This window comes from Triticum dicoccoides, chromosome 6B, assembly GCF_002162155.2.
Source record: "Triticum dicoccoides isolate Atlit2015 ecotype Zavitan chromosome 6B, WEW_v2.0, whole genome shotgun sequence".
NCBI classification, from domain to species: Eukaryota; Viridiplantae; Streptophyta; class Magnoliopsida; order Poales; family Poaceae; genus Triticum; species Triticum dicoccoides.
Window position 1 is genome coordinate 506,082,346 of NC_041391.1, and position 16,642 is coordinate 506,098,987.

General features: G+C 46.5%; 1 long non-coding RNA gene across 1 annotated transcript; it reads left to right on the forward strand.

The window, feature by feature from the left end:
- Nucleotides 1-6,132: 6,132 nt before the first annotated feature.
- LOC119320359 lies at nucleotides 6,133-10,822 on the forward strand. Its single transcript, XR_005154942.1, has 3 exons — nucleotides 6,133-6,595; nucleotides 7,062-7,199; nucleotides 10,472-10,822. It is a non-coding gene; the product is annotated as an uncharacterized LOC119320359 (long non-coding RNA).
- Nucleotides 10,823-16,642: the final 5,820 nt, after the last annotated feature.

Consider the following 16,642-nt stretch of genomic DNA (forward strand, 5'->3'; position numbering starts at 1 on the left):
CGCCTGAAGGTCATTCCAGAAGGGAGAGCCCCATGCCCTGCCTTCGAAGAAATTGCCGCTCGGGAAATACTTAGCGCGTAGCAGATCTGCCCACAGGCCCGTCGCTCCCTGCGACAGTTTCCAAATCCACTTGCACATTAGAGCAATGTTAAGGATCCGAGTGTTAGTGATCCCTAACCCCCCAAGGTCTTTGGGACGACACACCGCATCCCAACGGACCATGTGGTACTTGTGTTTTGGTCCCGTCCCTTCCCAAAAGAAACGAGACCTGGGCGTGTCCATCTTGACATGAACGCCTTCTGCCAGTAGGAACAATCCCATCGCAAATTGCGGCAGCGAGGATAGGCTCGCATTCGTTAGAATTAGCCTAGCTGCGGAGGACATGAACTTCCCTCTCCACGGACACACCCGCCCACCGACCTTAGTCCAAAGCGGGGCCCAACCATCTATCGAGATACGCTTGGCATCCAGTGGTAAGCCCAGGTAGGTAAACGGGAGGTTGCCAAGTTTGCAGTTAAGCTGGTCCGCGATACGCTTGCTCTCAGACGAAGCTAACCCTATGGGCATCACTTCACATTTGTGGAAGTTGATCTTGAGGCCCGACATGATTTCAAAACTGATCAATAGAGCTTTGATCGTGGCCACGCTGTGTATGTCCGGTTGGAACAACAGAAGCGTGTAATCCGCGTACTATAAGTGCGAGATCCCCCCTGGGATGAGGTGCCCCAACACCCCTTTGATGTGGCCTGCCTCCGTTGCTTTACGCAGCAAGGCCGCAAGCGCATCAACCATGAAGTTGAACAAAAGCGGTGACATGGGGTCACCCTGGCGTAAGCCACGCTTGTTTCTGAAGAAGTTCCCTACTTCTCCGTTCACCGAGACCGCAGTATGGCCCCCCGAGACCAACTGCATTACTCTGTGAACCCATGTCGACGACAATCCTCGGCTAATTAGGATTTGTCTAAGGAAATCCTAGTCTACACGGTCGTAGGCCTTTTCGAAGTCTAGTTTGAGTAAAATTGCCGGTTCGTGCGTGCGTCTAAGTTCGTGCAGGGTCTCTTGAAGCGCGAGCGGGCCTTCCAAGATGTTTCTACCACGAATAAAGGCAGATTGGGTTCGGCTAATGGTGCGGTGAGCTATCGGAGATAATCTAGTGGCACACCCTTTGGCGCAGATTTTGAAAGGGACATTAATGAGCGCAATTGGCCTGTATTGTCGAATATTGTCCGCACCAGGCACTTTCGGGATTAACGATAGCACTCCGTAGTTTAGCCTAGCTATATCCACTAATCCACGCATGAAGCCATTGCACACCGCAAAGATGGGTTCACGCAATAGTGGCCAGAAATGTTTGAACATCGCCATCGGCCACCCGTCGGGCCCCGGTGCCGTGTCAGTTTTCATACTTTGGATAGCATCGTCGATTTCCTTGGGGAGGAACGCGAGCCCCAGCTCGTCATTCTCGATATCTAAAACTTTCTGTGCTGGAAGCCACACATCCTCTCGCAACCGCGCACGTTGAGGTTCGTCTATCCCCATCAAGCTGATGTAAAAGTCATAGATATGTTTGCTGATCTCCGATTGCTGAAGAAGGAGCCCCTGCTCCGTCTGCAGTCTAAGGATTAGGCATTTTCTGTGGCGACCATTCGCGTATGCGTGAAAATAGCCAGTGTTCGCGTCACCCTTGAGCGTCCACTTGAGGCCTCCCCTACGCCTCCAATATTCCTCCTCCGAACGAAGCAGCGCTTCGACTTGCCCTTCTAAGGCGTATCGTTGCGCCTATTCTTGCTCCGAGAAAGGGCGCGCGTCAGCTTGTGTATCAAGGGTTGCAATCTCGGCAAGAAGCCGTGCCCTTAGAACTTTGTCATCCCACCCCTGGTTCGCACCCCATCCCTTGAGGCTTGCGTGCAGGCGTCCCCCTACCGCGTTCCAGAACTCCAAAGGGCCGCGCTGCTGGCCCGTGGCTTGGACACTTCTTATCCATCTTTCCCTAAAGATAGCGTCAAAGTCAGGTACTTCGAACCATGCTGTTTCGAAGAAGAAGCGTGGGCTCCGACGAATCTTATCTTCCCCTGAAGCTAATATAAGAGGAGCATGATCCGAGCCGATCCGTGTTTCTGCCAGGAGCGAGCTAAGTGGAAACACCACTTCCCATTCCGGAGACATGAACACGCGATCTAAAACGGATCGAACTGGGGCTAATTGCTTGTTAGTCCAAATATATCTTGCCCCAGTCCTTGTCACTTCCCTAAGTGACATTGACGCAATTGCGTTATTAAACATGGCCACCCTTGGCCAGTTGATATTAGCATTGCTTTTATCCGCATCGGAGCGGATAAGGTTGAAATCACCACCCACCATAAGAGGTACATGGGTTGCGGCTACTGCCAACACCTTGGCTTCGAGTTCTCCCAGAAACTCAGTCGAGCGTGAGTGATCAGCTGGGCCGTAAACTTGCACGACCACGAGTTCGCAAAGCGAGGCTCTCACGCGTATATTGGCAGCGAGGAAGAAGGTGCCTGCCTCCCAGGACAGCACCTCATAAGTGGCACCACAGAAACCCAGCAACATGCCACCCGAATGGCCGTTTGCCGGACTATGGTGCCACGAAAAACGCTCAAGGGGGTCTATGGCTAAGACATCCTGGTGTCGAAAATCAGATTTGATGGTTTCCTGGAGCCCTACGATATCTATCCCTTCCTTGCGGATGTAATCTCTGAGTTGGGTACGCCTCCCCGCGTGGCCGTAGCCACGGACGTTCCAAAACAACGCCCGCATCTAAATAACGCGGTTGCGCAGGCGCACACCTCTGGAGGTGATCGCCTTCGCCACGCGCCTCACCTTGCCGCAGCAAGGCGAGGGGGGAGCAGCAACCCCTGTTGCTGTCTCCCCTTCGGGCTGGAGCAATGGCTCTGTCGAGATCTCACCCTCGATAGCCAAGCGCTCTGCGTGTTGGGCAGCGCCGCTGCGAGTGCCGCCTGTGCCATTTCCTTGGCACGCACCAGCGAGATGAGCTCGCAAACCCCACCCTCGCCCATCGGGGCAACCCCACTCTCCGTCAGCACCTCACCTAGATGATCGTTCGAAAAAGCATCCAAGATTGCAAAACGGGGAAGTGGGTTACCTGAGGTTTCCAGATTTTTCTGCGCTTGAAGGAGTTGGGCGCGTTGGAGCTAAGGCATGTTCCCCTTGGCACCCTTGGCCCGCGAGCTGGCACGCATAGGGGCCACCTGCCCCTCCACGATGGCCTTGGATCGCTTGGCCTTTGGGAAAGACGCCATCTTGGACGTCTCCAGCGCGGTCGGGGCCGGGCTGGGCACCGCCAGCGCCATCACCGCCTGATGGGGCGTCTCCGGCGCACCCAGGAGCTCCGCGGCGCGCCCTGCCTCCGCGCTGACCTTACGCACGGCCACCTTCTTGAGCTGCTGCGACGCGCCGAGCTTGTTGGAGCTGCGGCCTCCTTGGGACGGGGAGATCGAGGCAAGAGTCAGCGAGTCCACTAACACCGCGATTGGAGTGTTGGCCTCTCCCAGCGGTTCCTCCAGATGGCCCGCATCGGCCACCGCCACCGCCCGCACCGGGGGGGGGACGTGACCGAGCCCAGGTTAGAGCCATACTGGTTTGGGATTGAGAGCGCCAGTTCCATGGACCTCCCCTCCAGCGGCAACTCCAACGGGAGCATCGCCGCCCGGTTCGCCGCGCCGCCCTTGTCGTTGATGCCCAACTTCTCCCAGGCCGCCGTGTCGATGGAATCGTCCCCCATGCTATCATCTGCCGCCTTATCTTCGTCCCTGGGGTCGTCGCGCCCCGCCCCGTCCGGGCCCTTGCCGTGCTGAGGAGGTGGGACTGGCAAGGCGGGCGCCGTGAGTTGCTCCGGGGGGAGCTCGGGCTCGATGTGGATGTTGAAGCCCTCGCCATTGAACAGATCTGCACCAGTCCATGCAGCTTGCGGGGGCTGCGGCATGCGAAGCGCATGCGCACAGGGCCCGGACGGATGAGAGTCTCCTCGTCAATCCGCAGGGGGCGGCCGAGCATGGTGGTAGCTGCCATGAGAAGGTCGGAGCGCCGAAACTTTGGTGGGACTCCGCCCAGTTTGACCCACACCTCGGGCATCTCCAGGGCTTTGGGAGCTTCGAGAACCGCATCATGGATATCCACCATTAAATTGTTGAGAGAGAGGAAAAGTTTGCCGCTTCGTGTTGCCATCCTGAGCATTGCCGGATCCGGGAAAACCACCGAGAAAGCCCCGCCCTCCATTGGTGAGATCTGCCAATCCCACGCACCCTCAAACAGATGAGGCAGCTCCACTTGAAGGATCTCGAACGTGAGCGCGCCGGATGGGGAGGAGAGCACCGCCGCGTTGGCCCCCAACTGGATCTGAGGCTCCTCCCGCGAATCTTCCGGGTACTGGAGGCAGTAGAAGCCTTCGCCAGAGATGGCGTGGCCCATAGTTTGGAGAAGCAGGGGCTTGCCTCGGGTCAGGCACTGCGCCGACGTGTGCCCCTCCTTGGTGCACACCACGCACAGGGGTTTGAAGGTGCACAGGTTCTGGTAGTGACTTATGCGCCCGCACCTGAAGCACTCTGGGCCATCGGCTTCCTCAATGGGGATGGGTTCCTCCTCCGTGCCCTTGGACGAGCCCGGCGCCTCAGATCTGGGCGGGAGGGGCGGCTTGGAGGCCGCCGCTCCCGCAGGCTTGGGTTTCTTCTTTGCTTGATCTTCGCCGCCCCGCTCGCCGCCCGCCGCAGGCTGCAGGCCCTTGCGCTTGAGCTCGAGGCCGCGTTGCTTGTACTCCGCCTTCTTCTTCTTCTTGCGCTCCTGCTCCTTGAGCCACCACGCAGGCGGCGGCCCCCAGCCACCTTCGTCGTCGGCCCGGCCACGGTTGCTGTCCCGCGGCGGATCCATGGGGGGCTTTTCCCCACGGAGGTCTTGCTTGGAGCCCATCGACACAACTTCCGCGAAGGAGCGTCGCAGTGGGGAAGGGGGAGGGGTGGGTGAGAGGAAGCGTGGACATTAGAAAAGCTTTAGCATACGAAGTACACGATCTTTGTGCTAGGCTTAGGATTGGGTCTTATCCATCACATCATTCTTCTAATGATGTGATCCCGTTATCAACGACACCCAATGTCCATGGTCAGGAAACCGTAACCACCTATTGATCAACGAGCTAGTCAACTAGAGGCTTACTAGGGACATGGTGTTGTCTACGTATCCACACATGTATCTGAGTTTCCTATCAATACAATTATAGCATGGATAATAAACGATTATCATGAACAAGGAAATATAATAATAATAACTAATTTATTATTGCCTTTAGGGCATATTTCCAACATTACCATCACGGTTAACCGGGACACGAGCAAGACCCGCGCCACCATCGCCCACTTGCTACGGCGGAGCGTGAGTCGGCACCAGCCCAGCTCGCTTTTGTGGCGGCCTTGCAACGACATGGGGAGGCGTCACAGCCCGAGACTGCTACCCCTGCCCTGCGACTGCTTGCGAGGCGCCACCACGGCTATCCCGGGCGGCGGCGGCCTAGGCCCCAGCCCGCCACCGCCGTGACCCGCAGTAGCCGGCGCAGCCCCAGCGGCCACCGGAGGTCACTGACCTAGCAGAGCAGCACCACCATGCCCAGCCGGCGCAGCCCCAACGGTCACCGAAGGTCTCTGACCCGGCGGAGCAGCACCACCACGCCCAGCCGGCATGGTTCTGGCGGCCATCGGAGGTCTCTGACCCGTTGGAGCAGCACCCCCACGCCCGGCCGGCACGGCCGCGGCGGCAATCGAAGGTTTCGGTCTCGGCGGACCACCTCCACGCCCAGCCATGGCCGCGAGAGATGGGATGCGTGCAACGCGACCAGGTCCACACTTAGGAAAGCCAGGAACGGCGCAACGCGGAAGAACCCTAGGCGGCGGTAGCGGTGAATTACGATCACGATCACGTCGATCTTGCAACGTGCATGCGGCAATGTGATCAGAAGATGGGAACGGTGCTTCCTAGGCCTCATACCCGGATGGGGCTTGCCTGCTCCCGTCGGGTGCTCCCATCCGTGCTCCCCATCGCTAATTTTTCATCTAACGGCAGCGCCAGTTTCCCTTCCCCGCGTGCCTTTTTTTCTGTAAAAAAAATCACGAAGCTCCCGTATTCCCGTTTGCCCCAATACGTATTCATTCCTCCTCTTTCGCCTTCCCTGCCGACAATCGACCGTGGGGAGCAGAGGCATCGAGTGGATCTGCTACCGCCCCGTACCGTCGTCGCGGCCTCCAGCGGGAGGTCCGCCGGCGTGAAAGGAGGAGTGCGGCAAGCCCGAGTTCGGCTGAAGCTTCTGTCGCAGCTATGGCGCCGCGCCCGTCCCAGATTGCGGCTTCTCCCGTCGCAAGACCGGCTCCCCATCTTGATTCGTCCTCGCGCCAAAGGCCATGTCTTGGAGTTGCCGGCAGCCATGGTGGAGCTCGGGTCGGGATAGTGGAGGTAGTGGTGGTGGCTGTTGTGCAGAGGCCGCGGCGAGCGACGAGGGCGGCCGCCATCCAGCGGGTCTTCGGGGCCCCGACACCATTCACGCAGCTGCCGACCTCGCCTGCTGCGCGCCATGGTCAGTACGGGAACTCACCGTAGCTCTCTTTCATCCTCCTCTCTACTGTTTTGTTCAGAATACAGATGTATCCTCTGGTTTCTTTGCCATTCAGTTCACATCTGACCAAGTCAACAGCTAACTACTACCAATTAAGCGCACATGCAAATCGGGGCCTTGCAAATTAATTTGTTCCATACAGTGATTCGTTATAAGCTCAAATTATGTGATTGCAAAATTATAGACCGAAATTAGTTTCTACATGTCCTGGATACCTAGTTAGCTGACTGTTTTCTGCGTGCTGAAGGTGCTCAATTTGATATTTCTTTAAAGACGTTTAATTTTAGAGGCAACAAGATACACAGTTCAAACACAGTGGATTCGTACATGGGAATATGTTTCATTGCACAAAATGCTGATGGTTTCGTTTACTGGTTGAAAATAAACTGAAATTAATATAGCTACTGATGGTGATATTTGCATACAGGATGAGGCCACAGTTCAACTAAGTGAACAAACTACTCCTTAGATCGATGCATGCAAAGTCATATGGTTGGATTGATCCTCATCCAGGTGACAATGGCGCTCCATTACCATGGTCATCGACTACTGGTCTGTTTGTCAGGTTAACAAACAAATCTATGATGTTGGTAATAGTACAGTTTTTACATGATGCTAACCAAGCCTATTCAATACATGACAGATAATACTATTTTCATATTTATCACAGTCACAAATTGCTTATTCAATTACTTGCTGATTGATATAAATAGTCTCCTTCAATACATGGTCATATACTCATAGGTTCTAATAGAATTGCACACAAGTACATGAAACAAAAATTTATAACATTGATTAAGCTAGCTTTTGTTGTTGGGAGAATGGTGGATCTTGTCCTGGCATCATTGTCGGGGTAGAGGTACCACTGGTAGGATTTTGTTGCTGGAAAAATGATAGATTCTGTCCAGGCATCATCATACGGGTAGAGGTACCATCGGTAGGAGTCTGTTGTTGAAAGAATGATAGATTCTGTTCCGGCATCATCGTAGGGCTAGAGGTACCAATGGTAGGATTTTGTTGTTGGAAGAATGGTAGATTCTGTCCTGTCATCATCATAGGGGTACAAGTACCACTGGTAGGAGTCTGTTGTTGGAAGAGTAATAGATTTTGTCCTGGCATCATCGTAGGGGTCGACAGACCAATGGATTGTTGCAGACTTGGGTTGTAATGTGCTAAATAGGGGTACACATGATTTGGCGAAGCTCCCAGATGAACCTATGCAGATAAATAGCAAAGCTTAGGTCATAAGTGATTGAAAATGAAAAATACTTTAAAAAGTATACTTCTTATACCATTTGGGTTGGGTTGTACTGTGGTAGATACCCAGGCATTTGGTTTGTCAAAGGCATTTCAGGTCGTTGTTGTAAAGAATGGTCTGCCTTCTTTTTCTTCTTTGTTTTTGCTTTCTCCGAGCCACCAGCGGGTCTTCCTGATCCTGGTACAATATTTTCTCCGAATTGACACTATGGAAATTAATAGCAAAGCTTAGTGTCGCAGCAGTTTGAAAAGGAGATAAAGTCAAAAAGCTTAGATTTCTTGTACCATTAAGATTGGGTTATTCGTAGGCATTTCATTTGCGAAAGGCATTTCAGGTTGTAGTTGTAAAGAATCATCTATCTTCTTTTTCTTCGTTGTTTTTGCTTTCTCCAAGCCACCAACGGGTCTCACTGACCCTCGTACAGTCTTCTCATTTACCTTCATACCTCTTGGCATGTGAAGCCCCTCGTTATGCTTTGAAACTCTAGTGGAGTCGATGTTCAGACCTGCAACCGTAAAATTAAATGCAAGTCTTACTTTGAAAATACTCTATGCAACTACTAGTATAGTATATAAATATATACCTTGTGAAACAGAGGAGTCACCCAAATCCGGATTTGGGTCTGGATCAACTCTAATTTTCAAGCTTTGCTCCACATCTCGTGCTAGCTGCTCTGCGCATTTAGCAGCCATATCATATGTTTCATCGGACAGGCCTGGCCTGGCGCAGTGGTGAAGTTCTCCCCACTTGTGCCAAGAGGTCCTGGGTTCGAACCAGCCTCTCCGCATTGCACTTTGCAGGGGTAAGACTAGGTTCCTATAATCCCTCCCCAGACCCCACCTTGTGTGGGAGCTTCTATGCACTGGGTCTGTCCTTTATCATATGTTTCATCGGACTCTGCAGCGCGAGCAGCTATGTGGATAAACATTCTGCACAAGTCCTTGTAAAAGTTTGAAATTCTTGCTTTTAGATCCTCGTGCAAATTGCGATTGCTTGTTATCTCTAGCACTTTCGCATCAATTGTCCATCTTTTCAATATATATTGTTCAGGGATATGCTTGATATTATTAATATCAAGTATCTTTAAGCAATGAGAGCAGAGGATTCCAGCAAATTCAAACTTCTTGCAACTGCAATTGACCTTTTCTTCGTTTGGATAAAAACTGACAACATGCTCACGTTGCGTTCCATGAAATTTTACTGTATAAACCTTCTTCTCTTTATCACTTGAATCACAAAGAAATGTGTCATAGTTTAGGGTCCGAAGCACTTGCTCCTGAAACATCTTGAATATTGCGGGAGTATATGTAGTTGCGGCTTGCCTTAACACATAGCTACCTTCTGCCTTCAGCTTGGGAGTACTTTGTGAGGCCTTGAAGTCACACTTGACCTCTACAAATCTTTTATCCGCAACTAGGCGCTCAAAATGCTCGAAAAAAGTAAGCATGTCATATTTAATACTAATGTACCACTTTAGTTCATTATTCATGCTTTCACTTCTTTGGGTAGTGCTCATGTGGGCTGAGAATGTATTTCTGCCATACACTAGTGCCCATTGCTCCCTTTTCTCAAACAACCTTTGCAGCCACGTATTGTCACCTAGTCCATATCTGTCTAGCATATCTTCAGGTGCAAACCCAAGATTTGGAAGTCCACATGCTTCTTTGGCCATAAGATCAATAGTTGCTTTATTCGAAATGCCTACAGACTTTGCGACCTCAGCGCTTGCTATTTGTGCTTCCGTCACTTTTCTTTGGGATCTTAAGTATAAGGCCATGTCTCCAGTAGCAAGATTATGATTATGTGCAGCCTCAAATTCATACACATAATATAATCTGTTTTTGAGACTTATCTTCATATGGGCTTGACAGCCACATCGTGTTGCGGGCCTACTGTAACTGAAAGAATCCTCTCTCTTATCTTCTGCACGGAATCCTGTCAATTGAAATAAGTATCTTAGTGATACCAATAGTAATATAACCAAAACAAAATACAAGCAGCCCATACCTTGACGGGAGCATGTAAATGTTCTTTGTTGTATCACGGGAGAATTCTTTACTTTATGGTGACTCCCTCTTCGGATGCTAAAACCGATAGCCTTTGCATACTTGTTATAAAAGGAGTAAGCTTCCTCTTCAGATACAAATTGCATGCCAACCTTTGGTATCCTTTCATCAACGCAATCTGTTGCATTGCTAGGAGCAGTTTCATGCACATCCTATATGAATCAGTATTAGCTTTAGTTAATACTCATATGTTTGGCAGTTAGATTTGTGAAACAACACACTAATTGAATACTACGTGTACACTAAATTATTTTTCAACTCCCAGAATCTAAGTCAATTGTAGAAGATCATAATGTTGATTTTGTGAAACTAATATTGATTATGGCTAAAACAACAATCAGACATCTGATTTTATTACGTACAGTAGGCCTGGAAAGAATAACATATTCTTGTATATATAAGTGAAATAACATGATTGACCTGACAAAGTAAGTTGTGCAGAACTGCTATTCCTTTTGTGTCAGATTTGCATAGATCTTATACAATCATCAACATTTTTGATTTGTTCTTCAGCAGAGGAAATGGTGCAACTAGTTCAACAAGAAGGACAAGAATAATGAAAAGAGGAGATAAAGAAGAATACGAGTCAGATTTCTTACTTTTGGTCCTGAAGATCCATTGCCGTGTTCATGGTTCTCATGACCACTGCTTGAAGAAGCCATAGAGGACAATGATTTCCTTACTTTAAACCTCGGATCGCTTGATATTTGCAGACTTTGCTATCTGCCTGAATTTGGTTTGTGGATGCAATCAGGCTCCAGATTGAAATCTCTTCCGCCTGGTATTTAGGATCTTGTGTTTGTAAAGTTTTGCCTCGTGCCTCTGTTTTCTATATTGGCGCCAAAATAGTTAGATTGGCGGACATTTTCCCTCCAGAAACAGTTGTGGATATTACGTGAGGGACCGAGGGCGAGGGATATACGGGAATACGGGAGCTCGGGTATTTTTTTGGCAGAAAAGGCACGCGGGGAAGGGAAACTGGCGCTGCCGTTAGATGAAAAATTAGCGATAGGGAGCACGGATGGGAGCACCCGACGGGAGCAGGCAAGCCCCGTCCCTCATACCCAGTAGCATCTGGTCTGATCCGCCCCACCTCAGAACCCACATGCTAGGCCACATACCCAGGCATGCAAAATCCGAGACGGCCCGCTTGTCAACAGGCCCAGGTTGGCCCAGCATATGATTCAAACGGGACTCCTTGGTCGCCCGGATCTCAGCCGCTGTGCTGATCACCGGCGCCGGCGGCGCCGCCACCGACCTAACCTTCCTCTTCTTCTTTCTAACCACACGAGTCCAGGAATCCGGCAAGAAGAAATCTGACAAAGTGATTGGTTTGATACATACCTTGGGTAGAGGGCCTTTCCAGGGCCGGATCACAGAAGCCGCCGTCCTCCGGTGAATAATCCGTGAACCACCTCCACCTTGTCCTCGGAGCGCAGACCTTGCCGCGCTGGATCATCAATCGGCATGACATCATCCACAATCGTGGCCACTTCCTCCTCCGAATACCCGGGATTGAACGCCTCACATATCACGTCCGAAGGCGTCAGCGAGTACACCTCCGGCGAGTCTCCGGCGCGATCCCCGTCGTCTTCGTCCTCATCATCTGACTCCGCGAGAGCCCAGAACCTCCCGCCGACGTGCCTTGCACCAGGGACGACGGACACCGGCATCCAGATCATGGCGATCGCCGTGGGCGTCGCCCGTGTCACCCCTGTCGCCCGAGTCATAAATCTCTACCCTGGCGGTGCTAGGTAGAAGGCAACCCTTTCACCTATTTTTTCTCGTTCTGTGTAGCCCCTGTCGCCCAAGAAAAAGGCAGGATGACTTTAGGGACATACACTGTTTTAATCTAGCTTTATTGTCTAAACAATCTTGATGCTTGATAGATAACTCGGAGTCCCTATATGCTACAATTCTCATAACTAAGTACTACCCTGATAGTGATTTGCTAATTGTCCCATTAAAGAAGAAGGCATCTTACACTTGGCAAAGCATCATGGAGGGGGTGAAAACACTCAAACTGGAACATGTATGCCGTGTTGGAGAAGGACAAAACGTTAATATTTGGAAAGATGCAAAGGATCTCGCAATCCCCCGATAGATTACCAATTACTAGACGTACTAATCAGTTATTATCCAAGGTGTCTGGCCTGATTGATCCAACATCCGGTCAATGGGATGAACAACTCATCTAGCAAACATTTTGGCCGGTAGACATGAGACATATTTTGTCCATCTCGTTGCCAACATATGAAATGTCAGATTATTTGGCTTGGAACTTGACTAAATCTGGGACCTTTTCATTGAAATATGCATACTATGCGGTATGGAAGGACCAGCACGGAGCTAAGGTCCCGAGGTGTAGCATTGCCGGTGCTATGACCATAAACCTTATTTGGGAGACTATGTGGAGCATGGCATGTCTGTCAAAAGTGAAAATCTTCATATGGAGGACCCTTCAAGGTACCCTGCCGTGTTGTGCTGCTCTCGCTGATACGTATATGAAGGTTAATACAAAATGCCCGGCATGTGAAGGAGTTGAGGGTGTCAAACAAATTTTATTCCAATGTCAAAAGGCAAAACAAATCTGGTCTGGTATGGGCCCGAGGGATGTTATTAAGCATGCCTGCACTATTGATCTTGCGGAGAAGCAGTGTTAGAATATCTCCTATCTATCCCTACAAATGAAGCTACAGTCCTTGGGTAGGGCAGTTCAAACCAAATTGTGGTTGTGGCGGCTAGGTATTTTTGGTGGGAAAGGATGAAATTTGTTCATGGTGAGCAGACACGACAATCAGCGCAAATTATTTTGGCAATCCATGCGCTAGTATCGACTTTTTCTGCGACATGCTCCCTTTCTGCCAAAATTACAAGAAATGGTTGGACTAGACCGATTAATGGATATGTGAATTCAATGTAGATGCCTCTTGTGATTCACATACTCTCGAAGGTATAGTGGGTGAAGTAATTTGTTTTCTTGGCGGCAAGGAATAATCAATCTGGTGGATGTGTTGATGTTCATACGGCAGAATCTTTGCCCTTACGATATGGTCTGAATCTAGCCCAAACCTGGTGGATGTGTTGATGCTCAAAGTTGATCGTTAACTCAGATAATTCTGATGTTAAAACTTGCAATGCAAGAAGGTGGCAATTTCTCCGGGTTCGCGGCTGCCATTATTGATGGCTGTTATCATATGGCTCGGGATTTTTCTCATGTTCGTTGTGAGCATTGTCATAGAAAAGGTAATAGCGTAGCTCATGAATTTGCTATAATTGCTAAATTTCTACACCTAGTACCTGGTTTGATGAGCCTCCTAGTGCCATCACCCCTATGCTTGTATGATGCTACTTTGATTACTGCTCCCTCCGTGCTAAAAGAAACCACAACACTTATATTAGGACAGAGGGAGTACTTAATAAAGGGGTATTCAGATGTCAAAAGAAAAACAGCCATTATTGTGGTGTATTCTCTTTGTGACCGGCTAGCGACCGACGAGGTGACTAAATTTTCAATTTGGTCAGTCAATTTTTTATTATTCAGTCTGGGATTAAAGGGCCGAGATTAAGAATCACGTGAGGGAACTACTAAAGGCATGCATGCGATTGGGAATAAAGTGAATAGTACATACACATATACAAGCGAGCCTGTGCTCGTTGTGTTTGACGTAACAGCTTTATGAAACACAACTTTCACTGTTTTTATTACGCTAACAAGCATTATTTCACTATTTTCTAAAAAACAAACGTCACAACTAAGAAACACTTCCATTTTCTTAACTTTACTGATTTAAGATGGCCCTTTAACAATGATGAAAGACCGCCCTTGTGCAAAGCATAGTCAAATTAAAAATTACATACAATTTAAACAGAAATTGCATGTTTTTATATAAGCTAGAATAAGCATATAAAAATGAAGTTTCCTAAGAAGGAAAGAATTAGTTGCATTTGTATTACCATTAAAGAAGAAATAAAATGAAATAAAAAGTAAAGCAAAATTAAAATAATTAAGTTTTTAAGAAAGAATGATTTAGTGACATTGGTATTACCTTTTAAGAAGAAATAAAATGAGAAAAGAAAACTTGTTTCGGTCGAGCCTACCGATAACCAAACGAAGAAAAAGGGCTGGTTGCCTAAAATTCTAATACTTGTGCTGGTGACACCTTCAAAAATAAATGAAAAAAGTGAAGTTTTCTATGAAAGAGCGAATTTGTAGAATTGGTAGTACCCTTAAAAGGAAAGAAAATATAAAAATAAATCAAATAATGACAACTTTTGCACACAAATTACACAGAAATTGCACTTTTATAATTTGCGAAAAGAAGCATATAATATTGGATTTTTTTCCAACAAACGAAGATTCCTAAGAAGGAAAGAATTAGTGGCTTTAGTATTACCATTAAAGAAGAAAGAAATTAAATTAAAAATAAAAATAAAATCAAAATAATGCAGTTTTCTAAGGAAGAATCAATTAGTGGCATTGGTACTACCGTTCAAGGAGACATAAATGAAACAAAAAATAAAAAAATAAAGTTTCCTAAGAAGAATGAATTAGTGGCACTTGGTATTACCCTTTAAGAAAAAAGAAAATGGTAAAAGTAAACATATACTGACAAAATTTGCGCACATTTTACAGATAACTGCTTTTTTTCTATATGGAAGAATAAACATGTCATAGTGAATTTAAGAAGAAAAAGGAATTTTCGTAAGAAATAATTAATTAGTGTAATTGATATTATGATTAAAGAAGAAATAAAATTAAAATAAAACAAAATCGAAATAATGAAGTTTGCTAAGAAAAAATAAATTAATGACTTTGGTATTAACCTTTAAGAAGAAAGACCATGTAAAATAATAAAATGAATAATGAAAAACTATGCCCACAACATACACAAAAAATTCTTCCTTTTCATAATATGCAAGGATAAGCATATAATAGTGTAATTTCAAAAAATAACCTTTTTCTAAGAAGGATGAATTATATGCATTCGTATTACCATTAAATAAGAAATAAAATTAAATCAAACCAAAATAAAAATAAAAATAATGAAGGTTCCTAAAATGAATGAATTAGTCGCTTTGGTATTACCCTTTAAGAAGAAAGAAAATGAAACTACAAAATAATCAAAATAATTTTTTTCATAAAGAATGAATTAGTGGCTTTGGTATTACACTTTTTATAAGAAATAGGATATAATAAAAATTAAATCAAAATCAACACCAAGAGGTAAAAACAAAAACAAAATCAAAATAATGAAGATTTCTAAGAAAGATTGATTAGTGGCTTTGATATTACCGTTTACGATGAAAGAAAATGAAATAAAAACTAAAGGAAAATTAAAAAATGAAGGTTTGAAGAAATAATTAATTAGTGGCTTTGGTATTGCCTTTTAAGAAGAAGAAAATAAAAAAATAAAATAACAAGGTTTTTTAAGAAAAATACGATTTAGTGCCACTGATATTACCCTTTAAGAAGAAAGAAAAATAATCTAAAACAAAAATCAAATTACTAACATTTTCTAAGAAAGAATGAATTAGTGGCATTGCTATTACCCTTTAAGAAATAAATAAAATCCAAAATGCTATCATAGAAACTCCACACTGTAGACAAAAATTGAGGTTTTTTAGTATAGAATTTTTGCAAAAAATAAGTTTCCAACGAAAGAATTAATTAGCAGCATTGATATCACCTTAAAGAAAAAAGGAAAATGAAATAGAACTAAAAATTTAAATAATAAATTGTTATAAGAAAGAATTGGTTAGTAGCATTGGTATTACCACTTAAGAAACATGCACAGAACTTTGCACTGAAATTGCACTTAATACGCAAAGATTAATCATATAATAGTGCAATTCTGACACATATTCTATACTATTGTGTGCATATATTTACACTCGCCCAACATCACAAAAATATCCACAAAATAATAAAAACATGTAATAGAGGAAAATAAAAAAGAAAAGAAAAAACAGATTAAAAACATAAAAAACAAAGGGAGAAAGGAGAAGGCTACGTCGTACCTAGTAATCGGCTTTGACCCGTTAAGGAATCGACTGACCCAAATATGTGGTTAGTCGTTTCTCAAAAAAAAACATGTGGCCAATCAATTTAACACAGCCCAAACACCTCAGAGAACCAACTAGAAAAAAAACTAACAGCACGAATCGCAAAGCAATATCAAGGGCACACAAAATCGACTGGCCCAAAATAAAGTTTCGGGTAACTTTCATGTCGCTGCGTGCTTGCACACGGTGAGAACCTTTTCAGTCCTTTACCAGATGTGCGTGTGGAAAATATCTATACCGCTCATGGTCACGGGTGCATTCGAGTTGTGCGATATCGATCTCAGTGCGGCGCGCACACCATGCACGAGAAGCTAGACGTGCGATCCCTCTTGCTACCATTGTTCTTTGTTCTGTTCCCGTTCTTTTTTAAATTGGGTAGATCCGTAGGTCTTTTTGGCCTTCAATTTTGTTCGTGTATTGCAGGGGCACTTTAGACAAACAAGTACTGCATTGCACGCACAGCAGAGCAGAGATTGTGCTGGTTTCTAAATAAAAGTACTACTCTGGTACGTACTTGGTAGGGGTCCGTCTGGACTGAAGCGTGGCTGTACTTACTGGTCACAGCGTAATAAGTTCTTGTCTATACAAGTCTTCCGTCCAAGTAGGGAAATATATACA